At 43.8% G+C, this 15,838-nt stretch overlaps 3 non-coding genes and 1 pseudogene across 3 annotated transcripts; all 4 read right to left on the bottom strand.

The window, feature by feature from the left end:
* Positions 1-1,962: 1,962 nt before the first annotated feature.
* On the bottom strand, positions 1,963-2,153 carry LOC142685925 (U2 spliceosomal RNA). Its single transcript, XR_012855353.1, has one exon. It is a non-coding gene; the product is annotated as a U2 spliceosomal RNA (small nuclear RNA).
* A 1,312-nt stretch (positions 2,154-3,465) lies between these two features.
* On the bottom strand, positions 3,466-3,607 carry LOC142685987 (U2 spliceosomal RNA; annotated as a pseudogene).
* A 1,280-nt stretch (positions 3,608-4,887) lies between these two features.
* Positions 4,888-5,085, bottom strand: LOC142685976 (U2 spliceosomal RNA). Its single transcript, XR_012855384.1, has one exon. It is a non-coding gene; the product is annotated as a U2 spliceosomal RNA (small nuclear RNA).
* Positions 5,086-11,711: 6,626 nt separating this feature from the next.
* LOC142685959 (U2 spliceosomal RNA) lies at positions 11,712-11,899 on the bottom strand. The gene has a single exon (XR_012855372.1). It is a non-coding gene; the product is annotated as a U2 spliceosomal RNA (small nuclear RNA).
* Between the last annotated feature and the right edge of the window lie 3,939 nt (positions 11,900-15,838).

Genomic DNA, 15,838 nt, shown 5'->3' with positions numbered 1-15,838 from the left:
TTGGCGGTCCACACTCCACACTCGTTCATCACTTTCCCCAGGAGTTTGACATTTTTGAAGTAGGCAGCTAGAAATGCTGCCACTTCCATATCTCTCACATATGGGGAATACATTTTAATCACCACGAGTTTGGTTATTTCAAATTCATGCTCTACTACCTTGACTCCCGCTGCTACGAGTTCACCTTGTTTCCTCTCAGCTCGGTCCATAGCATCACGGAGTATTCCTTCTCCCATGAAGGTGACATCGTAGATTCCTCGCTTCGGGTAGTCCTGGATAGCCAAGAGCTCGTTCTTGTGGACCGCCAGCAGATCTTCCAAAATGGCGTGGACTAAAAATTTAATACCACGGGGACCGCCTCCACCCTCTGCCACGATAAATCGTGCAGAATTCTTAAGCCGGGCGTACACCGGCACCGCATCGGGTTCGCCTGCCATTAGCGTGGCCAGGTCGAACCGCACAGCTTTCGCTGCGCCCCTTGTCTTACGGAGACCAAGGGGCTGGGGGGGATCGCAACTCGTTGCTCAGGACTAAGCCTCTCTCCCAAATAGCAGCACGGGGGTGAAGTCCAGGCGAACCTGGACGATCCCCCGAGGCCGAGAGAGAGGGTACCTGAGCACCTTCTGACTAAAAACCTCCTGTATAAATACACTTGGTCTTAGCCAAAAGGCCGAGAAGCGATAACCCGAATGGGCCTGGCGTTGACCGAGCCTGCCTAATACTGCTGTTCACCCCTTGCAGCGATTCAGCCTACTTCTAGGCAATTCCATGGGGCCCTGCAGGCTCACACACATTTACAGCTACTAAGCGGGAGGTGAATAAAGGCCGGAGAGGAAGCTACACAGGATTTGCTTCTTTTGCTTGCACCACAATGCAGTGCTGAAAGAGGAGGAATCTACATAAAAACGCCTTCTTGGCAACGCCCAAATGCCCTCCTGCCGTGCAAATACTGGCAGCAGCAGCAGCAGTAAGTGCATGCCCACAGCCACCCCTTGTTCCTTCACAACTTGTATTAGCTTTAATCCAGTCCAGTGCTGCCTGCTGAGCAGCACTGACCAACACTGCCTGGGCCCAGGCTTTTATCTATCTCTGAGGCCCCATTATGATGTCAGAAAGCTGGCTCTGGAATCCTGAGGGCTCCACTATGACACGTGCAAAGTTCCGTCTGAACTTTATATAAGACGGTGAGGCTCAGTCAGTCACTCAGTGTTGCCTGAGAGGCCAACACTGCAACAGCCGGCCGCCAGGCTGTCTTTTTTTTGCACATTTATTTGCCTCCAGGAGGCCACAAGAGGGAGACAAGGGACTGCAAAATGGAAAATAAGCATCCACCAACTTTACAGACAACTTCTCCTTGCTCCTACAACCTCCATCCTTGCACAGTTTGTTATTCTTCCAGGTAACAAAGTAACAAATCCAAATTGCTGCTCTCTTTGTAGGCAAGCAAGGGTTTGTTGCAACTGCAATTCTTACTTCTTCTTGAAATGTAGGGACGACAGTACATTCCATCACATCCATCTAGTGTACACAGGTAGGTCCATTGTGGCGGGTAGGCGGCTGGCTGCTTTAATGGCTGTTTGCTGTTCCCCTACTCCACTCCACTCCACTATTTGACTGTGGTGCTGCATCAATCAGTGGCTGGCTCAGGTGCAGCTCTTTAACTTACCTAGGAGGGAGGGCGGAGAGAAGACAAGGAAGGTGAATGAGCTGTTCCAATGTGAAATGCCGGAAACACAGAAACACAGAAGACACACACACACACACACACACACAACAAGAGGTGGCAATGTATTAATTAATTGCATTTAATAAATGAGCTCATTATCACACATGACTGTACAAATGCATTGTCCAACAGGTGTTGAAATAATGGGATTAAAAGGGGAGATCCCATCAGAAAGACAAAAACAATAGCAAACACAAATAGCACTTTTGGAATCTGATTTTAGTCAACACATAAGGGAAGGGTGCACCGGTCCTGGAAATACTGCAATACCAGGTCAATGCGTGGAGTGGACAGAGCAAGCTCTATTTCCATCTCCCTGTTCTAAAAATCCATTTAATATATGGTCCCCAGATAGGGGACGTATCAGATATTAAACTGATAAGAACAGATTTTTTACTTTTTTATTGAATTATTCAGAAAATACAATACATTATATCAGAAGAATTTTGCAAAACATGAACAACAGATAAGAACAAAAAACATCAAAGTCCTGACATCAGAAACATTTAAATCATGTCACCAAGCCTTTTCTAACCGCGCAAACAGCAAGCATCTCCAATAGTTCCTGCTTCAGGGGTTTACCATCCCATTCATTCTTGACCTCTTCCACCAACCAAGGTGGTATTTTATATGTTTCCATAAAACGGAAAAATTGTTTTGTCAAATGCGTCTCTATTATTCCACGCAAAACCTCTACATCCGCCTTCTTCCGTAAATTAATCGACTCTCTTATTATATCCTCTCTTTCTTCACTTTCTTCTTTAGATATTTTAGCTTTCCCAATTTTCCTTTTTTCAGCAATTTTACCTTTGCCCACATCAGTATCTTTAATACCTCCTCCTCCACTATTCTCCACTTTTTCCGTTACTGAAGAAACCTCTTCAATATTCGGTTTACTTTTCTCCCTGCTTGCTCCACTCTCTTGTTGCACTCCTCTTCTATGTCTCTTTGGACATATCCTGAAGACATGCCCACCCTCTCCACACATGTTACAAATCTTTTCCTCTTTGCAGTCTTGATAGTCGTGGCCTTCATGCAAACATTTTGTACACACAATCTTTTGACATTCTGCTGTATTGTGCCCATATTTCTTACAGTTCCTGCAAAAAATGTCCATTCCAGAAAAGAACAAATCTCCAGTCGTGTTTCCAATTTTAAAGCGAGCTGGTGGGGTTACCATTTTTCCTGAAGTTCTGTCCAGTTTCATTGAACAAAAAAATCTCCATTTTCCGGTCCAGAAGCCAAATTCATTCAGAACTTTGCCTTTCTCCACAACTTTCTCGCAATACTTCCCTAGGAATATACTAATATCCTCCTCTTCAACATATGGCGAGTACATCTTGACGGTCACAAGACGCTGCCACACAGAAAAGTGTGGTACCAACACCACACCTTCCAACTTTGGATCTTCACGTGACTTCAACAAGTTTACCGAAAACTTCAAATACGTTTCTTCATTGATGAACGTGACGTCATAGACACCTCTCTGTGGGTAGTCCATTACCGCCAGTATGTCCTCCTTGCTCAGCCGAAACAGTCCCAGCAACAAATCTTCGCTCAGGAAACGCAGGTCTTTCTTGGTCCTTTCCAGTTCCGTCACCGTAAAACGAACAGCATTCCTGGTCCTCATATATTCCGGTATGGCCTCCATTCTGATGGTTTTCAGGATAGACCTTCAACACCGAGGTGTCAGGTGGGTGATCGCTCCTCGTTGCCCTGGACTAATCCTCCTCCCCAATAGCAGCAGAGGGGTGAAGTCTCTTGTGAAAGAGACGATCCCCCCAGGCCAAGGAAAAGGGTACCAGGGCACCTCCTGACCAAGAAACAAGGCAATACCCTAAAGCACTACACTTGATCTTAGCCAAAAGGCCGAGAAGCGATAACCCGAATGGGCCTGGCGTTGACCGAGCCTGCCTAATACTGCTGTTCACCCCTTGCAGCGATTCAGCCTACTTCTAGGCAATTCCATGGGGCCCTGCAGGCTCACACACATTTACAGCTACTAAGCGGGAGGTGAATAAAGGCCGGAGAGGAAGCTACACAGGATTTGCTTCTTTTGCTTGCACCACAATGCAGTGCTGAAAGAGGAGGAATCTACATAAAAACGCCTTCTTGGCAACGCCCAAATGCCCTCCTGCCGTGCAAATACTGGCAGCAGCAGCAGCAGTAAGTGCATGCCCACAGCCACCCCTTGTTCCTTCACAACTTGTATTAGCTTTAATCCAGTCCAGTGCTGCCTGCTGAGCAGCACTGACCAACACTGCCTGGGCCCAGGCTTTTATCTATCTCTGAGGCCCCATTATGATGTCAGAAAGCTGGCTCTGGAATCCTGAGGGCTCCACTATGACACGTGCAAAGTTCCGTCTGAACTTTATATAAGACGGTGAGGCTCAGTCAGTCACTCAGTGTTGCCTGAGAGGGCAACACTGCAACAGCCGGCCGCCAGGCTGTCTTTTTTTTGCACATTTATTTGCCTCCAGGAGGCCACAAGAGGGAGACAAGGGACTGCAAAATGGAAAATAAGCATCCACCAACTTTACAGACAACTTCTCCTTGCTCCTACAACCTCCATCCTTGCACAGTTTGTTATTCTTCCAGGTAACAAAGTAACAAATCCAAATTGCTGCTCTCTTTGTAGGCAAGCAAGGGTTTGTTGCAACTGCAATTCTTACTTCTTCTTGAAATGTAGGGACGACAGTACATTCCATCACATCCATCTAGTGTACACAGGTAGGTCCATTGTGGCGGGTAGGCGGCTGGCTGCTTTAATGGCTGTTTGCTGTTCCCCTACTCCACTCCACTCCACTATTTGACTGTGGTGCTGCATCAATCAGTGGCTGGCTCAGGTGCAGCTCTTTAACTTACCTAGGAGGGAGGGCGGAGAGAAGACAAGGAAGGTGAATGAGCTGTTCCAATGTGAAATGCCGGAAACACAGAAACACAGAAGACACACACACACACACACACACACAACAAGAGGTGGCAATGTATTAATTAATTGCATTTAATAAATGAGCTCATTATCACACATGACTGTACAAATGCATTGTCCAACAGGTGTTGAAATAATGGGATTAAAAGGGGAGATCCCATCAGAAAGACAAAAACAATAGCAAACACAAATAGCACTTTTGGAATCTGATTTTAGTCAACACATAAGGGAAGGGTGCACCGGTCCTGGAAATACTGCAATACCAGGTCAATGCGTGGAGTGGACAGAGCAAGCTCTATTTCCATCTCCCTGTTCTAAAAATCCATTTAATATATGGTCCCCAGATAGGGGACGTATCAGATATTAAACTGATAAGAACAGATTTTTTTTTCAGTTGGCTACCCCCTCGCGGGGGTGTCAATGATTTATTTATAAAAATTTCAATTTTACAATAAAACACATTTTAGTTACATAGATAAATACAAAGAATTTTTACATTGTAACAATAGTAAAATCAAATTTTCATAAAATTTATGTAGAGGGACATGGGGCAAATCTTTATTTATTTGGAGTTCCAGTCAGTCGCAAACCATTTATTTAGAAGGGTGGCATTCCTTTTTTTGTCTAGTAAAAAATAAATATACATCTCACTAAAACAAAGACCTAAAACATCATCAACCGATAAAACGTCGTGCTTAAAAAGGAGGATGTTCCTGGCCTTCCATAGAGCTTCTTTGGCGCAATTCATCGTCTTCCATGCAATTATCTTCTGACTCGCGGTTGGGCATCCAAAAAGTCCATATAAAATATCTTCATAGTTTAAGTCCTTTAGGTCCGCCATCTTCACCAAAAGAGGGAATATTTTTTTCCAAAATTGTTTTGCAAAGTCACATGTCCAAAAAATATGTCTTATAGTTTCCTCGGCCTGGCAGCCTTCCCTCGGGCAGACGGCAGACCTCGCGAATCCTCTTCTGTACTGGAATGCCCGGCATGGAAGACATTGATGAACGCAGCTCCAGGCCAGGTCCATCTGTGCATTAAAAAGATAAAACACATTAATCATTTTGAAAATAAAAGCACATCGTTGCGTATTAAAATTCTCTACATTGCTGACCGTCTCGCTCTCTCTCAGGTCTTTAATTATTTTTTTGCTGTTTTTAAGCTCGTTCACGGTCTTCCCTTTTAAATTGAAGAGAGCCACTATTTTTTCTAAAATTACGTAATTCGCTGGTAATTTAAAAGCGTATGGTGAGGATAAAATTATGTTGAACCAACCAAACCTCCGCATAAAAAACCCAGTATTAAAACGTAAAAAGTAAGACCAATAGTGCTCTTTAAAAAGGGAATTAAAACAGAAACTAAAGAACTTAATTAAAAGAAACCTATTAAAATCAGGGAAATCTTTGCCACCCTTTGGTTTGGACTTTATTACCGTTTCTCGTTTCAATTTCTCCATCCTGGAACTCCAAAAGAAGGTAAAACATGCTTTTGTTATTTTTTGTAATAAAACTGTTGGGGGAGGGAACACCATGCTCGTGTATAAAAGAAGGGGTAAAATGACCATTTTTATGATTAAAATTTTTCCCTCCATAGTGAGTTTCCTCATATTCCACATACAAATTTTATTGTTTACCTTCTGCGCCACCATGTCCCAACTTATAAAACCATTTTCGTGCTCACTGAAGGAGATACCTAAAACTTTAATAGTATCTGACACAGGAACGGGTACGTCTCTAAAAACCATGCTTCCTATGCTTAAAATATTACTTTTGCTGAAGTTTATTCTAAAACCGGAAGCACAGCAATAAAACTCAATTTGTTTTAGGGCTTTCTGAAGCGAGAGGGTGTCCCTACAAAGTATCGCCACATCATCCATGTACCCCACTGCTTTAGCCTCTATGCCGCCACCCCCCGGCAGGGGGACTCCACGTATCTGTTTGTCCCGGCGTATTGCGCATAGCAGAGGCTCTAGTGCACATATGAAAAGCAGTGGGGACAAGGGACACCCCTGCTTCACCCCAGAGTTTAAAAGAACGTCCTGTGTCTTAAAACCATTTACTAAAATTTTGCTTGTGCAATCTTTATAAAAGGCTTTAATAGATAATAAAAAACCTTCAGGTATACCCATCCGCTCTAAAACCTTAAAAAGATAAAAGTGCGATACTCGGTCGAAAGCTTTTTGAAAATCTATGGATAAAATGGCTAATTTACCTTTTCTAGATTTTGTGTCTTCAATCGCATCTTTTATTAAATTAATATTATCCCAGATGCTGCGGCCTGGCACCCCACACACCTGGTTAGAGTGTATGATGTGGGGTACTATGGCTTTTAAACGGTTTGCGCATAGTTTTGCCATTATTTTGTAGTCACTATTCAGAAGGGTTATTGGTCTCCAATTCTCTAAAACTGCGATGTCACCTTTCTTGTATAGCAAGGAGACCTCACCCTTCCGCCAGGACTTAGGCAGCATCTTGGAATGAAAGACTTCAGTAAAAAGGTTTAAGAGATCATCTTTTAAAATGTCATAAAATTTGACATAAAACTCGCTGGGTATACCGTCCGGGCCAGGAACTTTACCTGCTTTAAAACTCTTCACTGTCTCTAAAATCTCCTGCTCCGACAGTTCCTGCAATAAAAAATTCTGGGAGACAGGGTCTAAAACAGTGGTAATCTCCTTCAGCGAGTCACGCATAAAATCACGATCCACAGTTTTCACATTAAAAAGGTCAGTATAAAACTCATGAACTTTACTTAAAAGACCCTGTACATCCGACACCCCATCAATATTTTTAAGAATAGCTTTTTTATTGTTCATTTTCTTAAAAAAGTACCTGGAGCAGGTCTCGTTCTCTTCCACGTGCTGTACTTTAGAACGAAATATAATTTCTTTACCTTTCTGCTCCAGGCACTGAGCTATCTCTTTTTTTAAGTTGGCGATGTCGTCTTGTACCTCTATCTCGTGTTCTCTCATCTTGTACAGGGTCTGTAGGCGGGTGTTGAGAATTTTAAAAAAAGCTTGCTTCTCTCTGGCTTTCGCCACGCTTTTTTTAATAAAAAATTCTTTTATTTTCCTTTTCATTTTCTCCCACCATGCGGTGATGGGAGCCCGTGTGTCTCTCACCCGCCTACTCTCTTTGTAAAATTCAATAAAATCTGTAAAAACCTGTGGATCATCTAAAAGGGAAACATTTAACTTCCAGGACTTTTTACTAATAATGTTATTAAAATCACGCTTTACATAAAATGATAAAAGCTTGTGATCGGAAAAAACATTGGTTAAAACTTCACATTTAAAAGGCAGTAGATTCTCATTACAAAATATAAAATCTATCCTGGAGCTACAGGTGGCGTTGCTCCAGGTAACGCCGGCTTCCTCTGGACTGCTCCTGTTACACTCTTTATAAACGTCTTTTAATTTAAAATCACCCACCATATCTTTGAGCAGTCCAGAGGTCTTGTCATAGTTTCTGCTTGTAGCGCTGGTAAGCCGGCGTTCCCCCCTCAGGATACAATTAAAATCACCTGCGAGGATAAAAGGCTCAGTCGTGTTAATAAAAAGAGGTAAAATCGCTAACATTTCTGCTCTTTCATTTTTATCTGGTGAGCCGTAAAAATTTAAAAACTGCCATTTCACACCGTCAATAAAAGCCTTAACCAATAAAATACGTCCTGGAAGAATCTCTTGGATAAAATCGATTAAAACGTTTCCCTTAAAAAGAATGGCGACCCCTGCTGATCTGGACTCGTTAGATCCAGACCAGACTGATGGACCATACTTCCAATCCTCTTGGTATTTATGGTACTTCATCATATGGGGAATGCCGCACTCCTGCAGGAAAAAAACAGAGGCTGCCAGGCCAGCTAAAAAGCTGAAGAGAGCAACCCTTCTAACTTTGGACTTGGCGCCCCTCACGTTGAGGGAGATTCCCTTTACTTCTGACATTGTGGAGATTAAAATAGCGTCTTGATTTTAAAATAATAAATATTCGTGGAACTTAAAATCAGACATTTCCTCCACCAGCATTACCAGAACTCTCGTTTGCGCTCATATCCCCACCCTCGTCCGAATCGCCTGCAAAGAGGGACGAAAAGGGAGAGGAACTACCTTCACTGAGAGCCGTGCCAGCAACTCTTATCTCGTACAAGGGGAGCCCACTCTCGCTTAGCGTCACCTGGGTCTCCACTGGGTGACCACGTAGGTCCATTTCGGGTGGGTCCCCCAAGGGCCCCGCCTCTCCCCCCAGGCTCTGTTGACGCCGTCTTAGAGGGGGAGGTTGCGCACACGGCGGGGTGTCCGGTATCTGGGAGGGAACAGTGCCCACCCTCCTCACCAGGTCAGGCGAGGAGGTGGTCCTAGGAGGAGCCTCACTTTTCTTCACGTATGTGTCCATCTGCTCCTCCCCTGATTCCCTCCTACCAGCACGCTCCTGTTTTCCCTTTTTTCGGGGACCCACCGCTACCCAGTTCTCCTGCTCGGAGTCAGACTCCTGAGACCCAGGTACAGGAGCAGGCCCGGCACCCACTGGACAACCAGCCCTCTGGGATGCCACAGTATCATTGGTGGCCTGCTCCTTTTCCGCCTTTCGCTTAGCTTGCCTTTTGTCATTGGCGCTGGGCTCCTTCCTTTCCTCAGAGGTTGCTGGCTGCGAGGCACCTGCTTTGGCTCCATTACTCCGCACCACTGAAGCCCAGGTGCCTCGCTGCTCCTTCGCGGCCCCGGCATGCTCCTCTCCCCGGGGGTGGGACTGGTCTGCTGGTGGAGCACGTGGGGGCGCCTCGGGTTGCTCATTTTCTTCGCCTCGGTACCTATGGGGACAAGAATAGTACAAATGACCAGTTTTTTGGCAAAAATTACATTTTTTCTCTTGTGAGCACTCTCTCATATTGTGCTCTTTGCTTCCACAGTTTCTACAGGTGACATCGCAGTTAAAACTGGTATGTCCATAAGTACCGCAGGCCCTGCAGAAGTTTGGCATCCCTGAAAAATAGAGGTCGCCATTCACATTTCCAATTTTAAAACGAGCCGGTGGTAATCTCGTTTCCTGGGTGGAGGGGTCCTTTATCAATGTTACTAAGAACTTCCACTTGACGGTCCACACTCCACACTCGTTCATTACTCTCCCCAACAGTTTGACATTCTTGAAGTAGGCAGCTAAGAATGCTGCCACTTCCATATCCTTCACATATGGGGAGTACATTTTAATCACCACGAGTTTCGTAATTTCGAAGGCATGTTCTACTACCTGGACTCCCGCTACCACGAGTTCACCTTTTCTCCTCTCAGCTCGGTCCATGGCATCACGGAGGATTCCTTCTCCCATAAAGGTGACATCGAAAATTCCTCGTTTCGGGTAGTCCTGGATTGCCAAAATCTCGTTCTTGTGGACCGCCAGTAGTTCTTCCAAGATCTTGTGGACCAAGAATTTTACGCCACGTGGACCGCCTCCACCCTCTGCCACGATAAATCGGGCAGAGTTCCTTAGCCGGGCATACACCGGCACCGCATCTGGCTCGCCTGCCATTTCCGTGGCCAGGCCGAACCGCACAGCAAAAAGCTGCGCCCTATGGGGTCCTGAGACGTACCAAAGGGCTGGGGGGGGATCGCAACTCGTTGCTCAGGACTAAGCCTCTCTCCCAAATAGCAGCACGGGGGTGAAGTCCAGGCGAACCTGGACGATCCCCCGAGGCCGAGAGAGAGGGTACCTGAGCACCTTCTGACTAAAAACCTCCTGTATAAATACACTTGGTCTTAGCCAAAAGGCCGAGAAGCGATAACCCGAATGGGCCTGGCGTTGACCGAGCCTGCCTAATACTGCTGTTCACCCCTTGCAGCGATTCAGCCTACTTCTAGGCAATTCCATGGGGCCCTGCAGGCTCACACACATTTACAGCTACTAAGCGGGAGGTGAATAAAGGCCGGAGAGGAAGCTACACAGGATTTGCTTCTTTTGCTTGCACCACAATGCAGTGCTGAAAGAGGAGGAATCTACATAAAAACGCCTTCTTGGCAACGCCCAAATGCCCTCCTGCCGTGCAAATACTGGCAGCAGCAGCAGCAGTAAGTGCATGCCCACAGCCACCCCTTGTTCCTTCACAACTTGTATTAGCTTTAATCCAGTCCAGTGCTGCCTGCTGAGCAGCACTGACCAACACTGCCTGGGCCCAGGCTTTTATCTATCTCTGAGGCCCCATTATGATGTCAGAAAGCTGGCTCTGGAATCCTGAGGGCTCCACTATGACACGTGCAAAGTTCCGTCTGAACTTTATATAAGACGGTGAGGCTCAGTCAGTCACTCAGTGTTGCCTGAGAGGGCAACACTGCAACAGCCGGCCGCCAGGCTGTCTTTTTTTTGCACATTTATTTGCCTCCAGGAGGCCACAAGAGGGAGACAAGGGACTGCAAAATGGAAAATAAGCATCCACCAACTTTACAGACAACTTCTCCTTGCTCCTACAACCTCCATCCTTGCACAGTTTGTTATTCTTCCAGGTAACAAAGTAACAAATCCAAATTGCTGCTCTCTTTGTAGGCAAGCAAGGGTTTGTTGCAACTGCAATTCTTACTTCTTCTTGAAATGTAGGGACGACAGTACATTCCATCACATCCATCTAGTGTACACAGGTAGGTCCATTGTGGCGGGTAGGCGGCTGGCTGCTTTAATGGCTGTTTGCTGTTCCCCTACTCCACTCCACTCCACTATTTGACTGTGGTGCTGCATCAATCAGTGGCTGGCTCAGGTGCAGCTCTTTAACTTACCTAGGAGGGAGGGCGGAGAGAAGACAAGGAAGGTGAATGAGCTGTTCCAATGTGAAATGCCGGAAACACAGAAACACAGAAGACACACACACACACACACACACACAACAAGAGGTGGCAATGTATTAATTAATTGCATTTAATAAATGAGCTCATTATCACACATGACTGTACAAATGCATTGTCCAACAGGTGTTGAAATAATGGGATTAAAAGGGGAGATCCCATCAGAAAGACAAAAACAATAGCAAACACAAATAGCACTTTTGGAATCTGATTTTAGTCAACACATAAGGGAAGGGTGCACCGGTCCTGGAAATACTGCAATACCAGGTCAATGCGTGGAGTGGACAGAGCAAGCTCTATTTCCATCTCCCTGTTCTAAAAATCCATTTAATATATGGTCCCCAGATAGGGGACGTATCAGATATTAAACTGATAAGAACAGATTTATTTTTTTTTTTTTTTTTTTTTTTAAAACCATTTCAGTTAGTTATAAGCAACTTATAATGTTTCTCAAAACTTGAAAATCAAATCCACGTTGCTTCAAACTTATCATCATTCTGGTTTGTTCTTTATTTTTTCTTCAATTTACATAAACAATCACAAAAAAAAACAGAACAATATTACCTACATCGTATCAGGAATTTCCATTTTTTGAACTTCCATATCCCCTCTGAATCTAGGCCACCACCACGCTGTCTATCCCACAAATACATGACGTAAAGTCTAGACAAAATCATCCTAATACACTCATTTACAGGCACTAATTTCCTTTTAAACACTAACAAGTTTCTCACATCCCACAAACTTTCCATCACACATGCCATAATTAACCACATAATTCTATCTTTCATACGACTACTTGCACCCATTCCAAACATTGCTACTTTCCAATTAACAAATTTTACCCCCGCTAGTTCTTTACACAAACCACCCACCCCTTTCCATACTTCATACGAATAGTCACAATCCCACAACATATGTCTCACACTCTCACTTGCTCCACATCCATTCCTCGGGCAAACCTCAGACCTAATAAGATCCCTTCTTTTCTGCACTTGCCTAACAGGTAGGATATTATGCAGCGACATCCATACAATATCACGCTGTCTGTTTGACATACCACTCACCTTCAATTTACTCCATACACTCTGCACTTCATTAGACCTCAAACCTGCAATTTCACATGGAATTTCATTCGCACGTATTCTCTTCATCACCGCATTCTTATTTTTAAACTCACTCATTGGCACAGCAAGCAAGTCATTTTTCCTCACAAAAACCTCAATCCTCATATACCACACTGGACACTTGAAAGCCACAGGCACACTTGCATCTCTCTTTACCCAATTCAGACCATACAACATCCAACCAGCCAAGTATCTAATCATGAAACCAGTCTTATTATTCCTCTGCACTAACACAGACACCACTTTGATATAATTCAAAGCCAAAAATACCTCAACATTTGGAAAATCCAAACCACCATTCACACACATCTTATACACATACTCTCTCTTCAATTTTTCCATTCTACTCCCCCAAAAAAATGTAAAAATCATCTTTTCCGTCTTCTTAATTTTGTGAGTAGCAAAAGGGAAAACAACTGCACAAAAAAGTAAAATTGGTAACACAACAGATTTAACTATCAAAATTTTTCCCGTCAGTGTCAAACTTCTCAGTCTCCAAAAGTTCAGTTTTCGTTCTATTCTCATACCACATTCATCCCAACTTTCATTCCCTCTCAAATCCTCATTAAATTGCACACCCAATATTTTAATAGCACCCATCTCACAATTAACCCCATCCATTCTCACACTCCTATCACCAAAACACTTAAAGCTACATTTACCCCAATTCACTTTAAACGCAGACGCACTACAAAACAACCTCAACAACAATCTCGCTCTATTTATCTCCGCCTCTCTTTCACTAACAATCACCACATCGTCCATATAACCCAATACTTTCAGAAACTTACCATTACTCCCAGGAATTAATAACCCCCTCATAAATTTTTCCCTTCTAACCATACACAACAACACTTCAATCACACTAATGAACAGGACAGGGGACATAGGACAACCCTGCCTGACACCTGACCTTATCCCCACTTTTCCACTCAGAAACCCATTTACGAGAAACTCACTTGTTACGTTCCCATACAAACCTTTCACTGCATACACAAACTTTCTCGGAAAACCCATTTTACACAGCACACTAAACATAAACTCATGCGACACCCTATCAAATGCCTTTTCAAAATCCACAGATAGGACCATACATTTCTGCTTTCTATCCATACAGTCCCCAATCATATCCCTTAGTAACAACAAATTATCAGTCATACTTCTACCAGGCACTGCACACACTTGATCTTCATTCACCACTTCAGCAACAACCTCACGCATCCTATTGGCCAATACTTTACTAAAACACTTATAGTCAGAATCCAACAAAGTAATTGGCCTCCAATTTGCCAAATTTTTCTTCTCACCTTTTTTATATATCAGCACAACCACACCTTCTTTCATAGATTTGCTCAACACACCATGCTTCCACATATACTGACATACCTCAAGCAAATCCCCACCAATTATATCCCACATCCTCACATATAATTCAATTGGGATCCCATCCTTCCCAGGTGTTTTATTTTTACTTGCACTCATCACCACATTTCTCACTTCATCCATGGTAATATCACCACACAGAGACTCACAATCTTCCTCTCCAAGTTTATTTTCCAACCCATTCAAAACCTCATTCATCAAATCCTTATCATACCACTTCTCTCCATACAACTGGGTATAAAAACCTTCAACTTCACTCATCACATCCTTTCCAGAAACACACTCACCCCTATCATTCAATAATTCATCCATATCATCCTTTTTACCACATATTTTTTTGAAAAAAAATCTTGTACATTTTTCATCTTTGTCTAAGTTTTCAACTTTTGATCTATATATAATTTTTTTCCCTTTTTCCTCTAATAAAAGCCTACTTTCATTCCTTGCGTCCCTCATCAAATCACTGACATCCACACCAAGCTCGCCAAGTTTTCTCAACCATTCTATTCTAACATTCAACTCATTATATTGGTTTCTTAGCATAGCTGCTTTTTTATAGCCCCATTTTTTAAAGAATCTTTTACATTCATTCTTCATCCAATCCCACCACTCCAACACATTCCCAAAAGATTCCTGCCGCGATTTCCATCCTTTATACGCATATATAAAAGCCTTCACAATTCTTTCATCCTCTAATAAACTTACATTTAACTTCCATACCCCTGCACCACGCACTAAACGAACATCCCCTTCAAAAGTTGCACACATACACACATGGTCAGAAAAGGTCACATCGCGCTGCCGCAAACTCATGCACCCCACATTTTTTGAGAAAAGCACCCGATCTATCCTTGATGTTACCCCTCCTCTATCAGACCTATAAGTGTCGGGTGGTGGCTTTCCCAAATGAACCTCAGCAGCATCTATAAAAGAAAAATCTTTGATTAATTGGTACAACTTTTTACCAGATACATCCATTTTTTCCCCTTCCGTCACACAGTTAAAGTCCCCAACCCAAATCGTAGGAATTCTCCCTGGCAAAAAAAAGGACAACTTCTCTAGGAGCTCTAACCTCTCTTCTTTTTTTGTTGCTCCATATATATTAATTACCCTTACCCTCCACCCTCTGACATTTATCTCTGCCAAAATACACCTCCCCACTTCCACCACAATATAACTTTCTAATTTTAAATTCCTATTCCCTAGCAATATTCCTACCCCATCATTTTTATTTATAGAAGAACCAGACCATATACATTGGCCATATGGCCATTCCTGTTCTGGCACAGGTTCCCTAATACCGCATTCTTGCAAACAATATACATCAGCTCCTAAATTTTTTAAAAAATCCAGAACTGCAGCCCTCCTGGGCTTAGATTGAATCAGTCGTACATTTAAGGATACGACATCAAATGTAGGTTTGGATGCCATATTTTAATTTTCATAGCCAGATAACCGCAGGTTGTCCATTTGCACTTCAGCCTTTGCCTTCTGGAGGCTGGCAACCTAATGTGAAGAAACTGGTCCCTTGATCTTCTAGAAAAGGCTCATCAAACGAAATCACTGATGAGGGGTATTCCTCCTCCCTTCCAGGGGTTACAGGGGGTGACGTGGCCAGCCTGGCTCTCTTAGCCCCCATATCCAGAATTTCGTCTGCAGGTCGGGTGCCTACAGTGGTAAAATCCCCTTGACCTCCAACTCCTTCCAGAAACACTTCATCCAGACTCCAAGAAACAGGAGGAGTCACGGGGACGTCGCCCTCAATTTCTCCCTCACCCTGTAGCCCAGTCTGGGCATCGGATGGGTGAGGAAGATCCTCCTCGACCGGGGCTACCTCCATGCCTGCC

This window comes from Rhinoderma darwinii (genome assembly GCF_050947455.1).
Source record: "Rhinoderma darwinii isolate aRhiDar2 chromosome 5 unlocalized genomic scaffold, aRhiDar2.hap1 SUPER_5_unloc_16, whole genome shotgun sequence".
Classification (NCBI taxonomy): domain Eukaryota; kingdom Metazoa; phylum Chordata; class Amphibia; order Anura; family Rhinodermatidae; genus Rhinoderma; species Rhinoderma darwinii.
The sequence above is the reverse complement of the archived record's forward strand: the minus strand, read 5'-3'. Positions and strand labels throughout refer to the sequence as shown.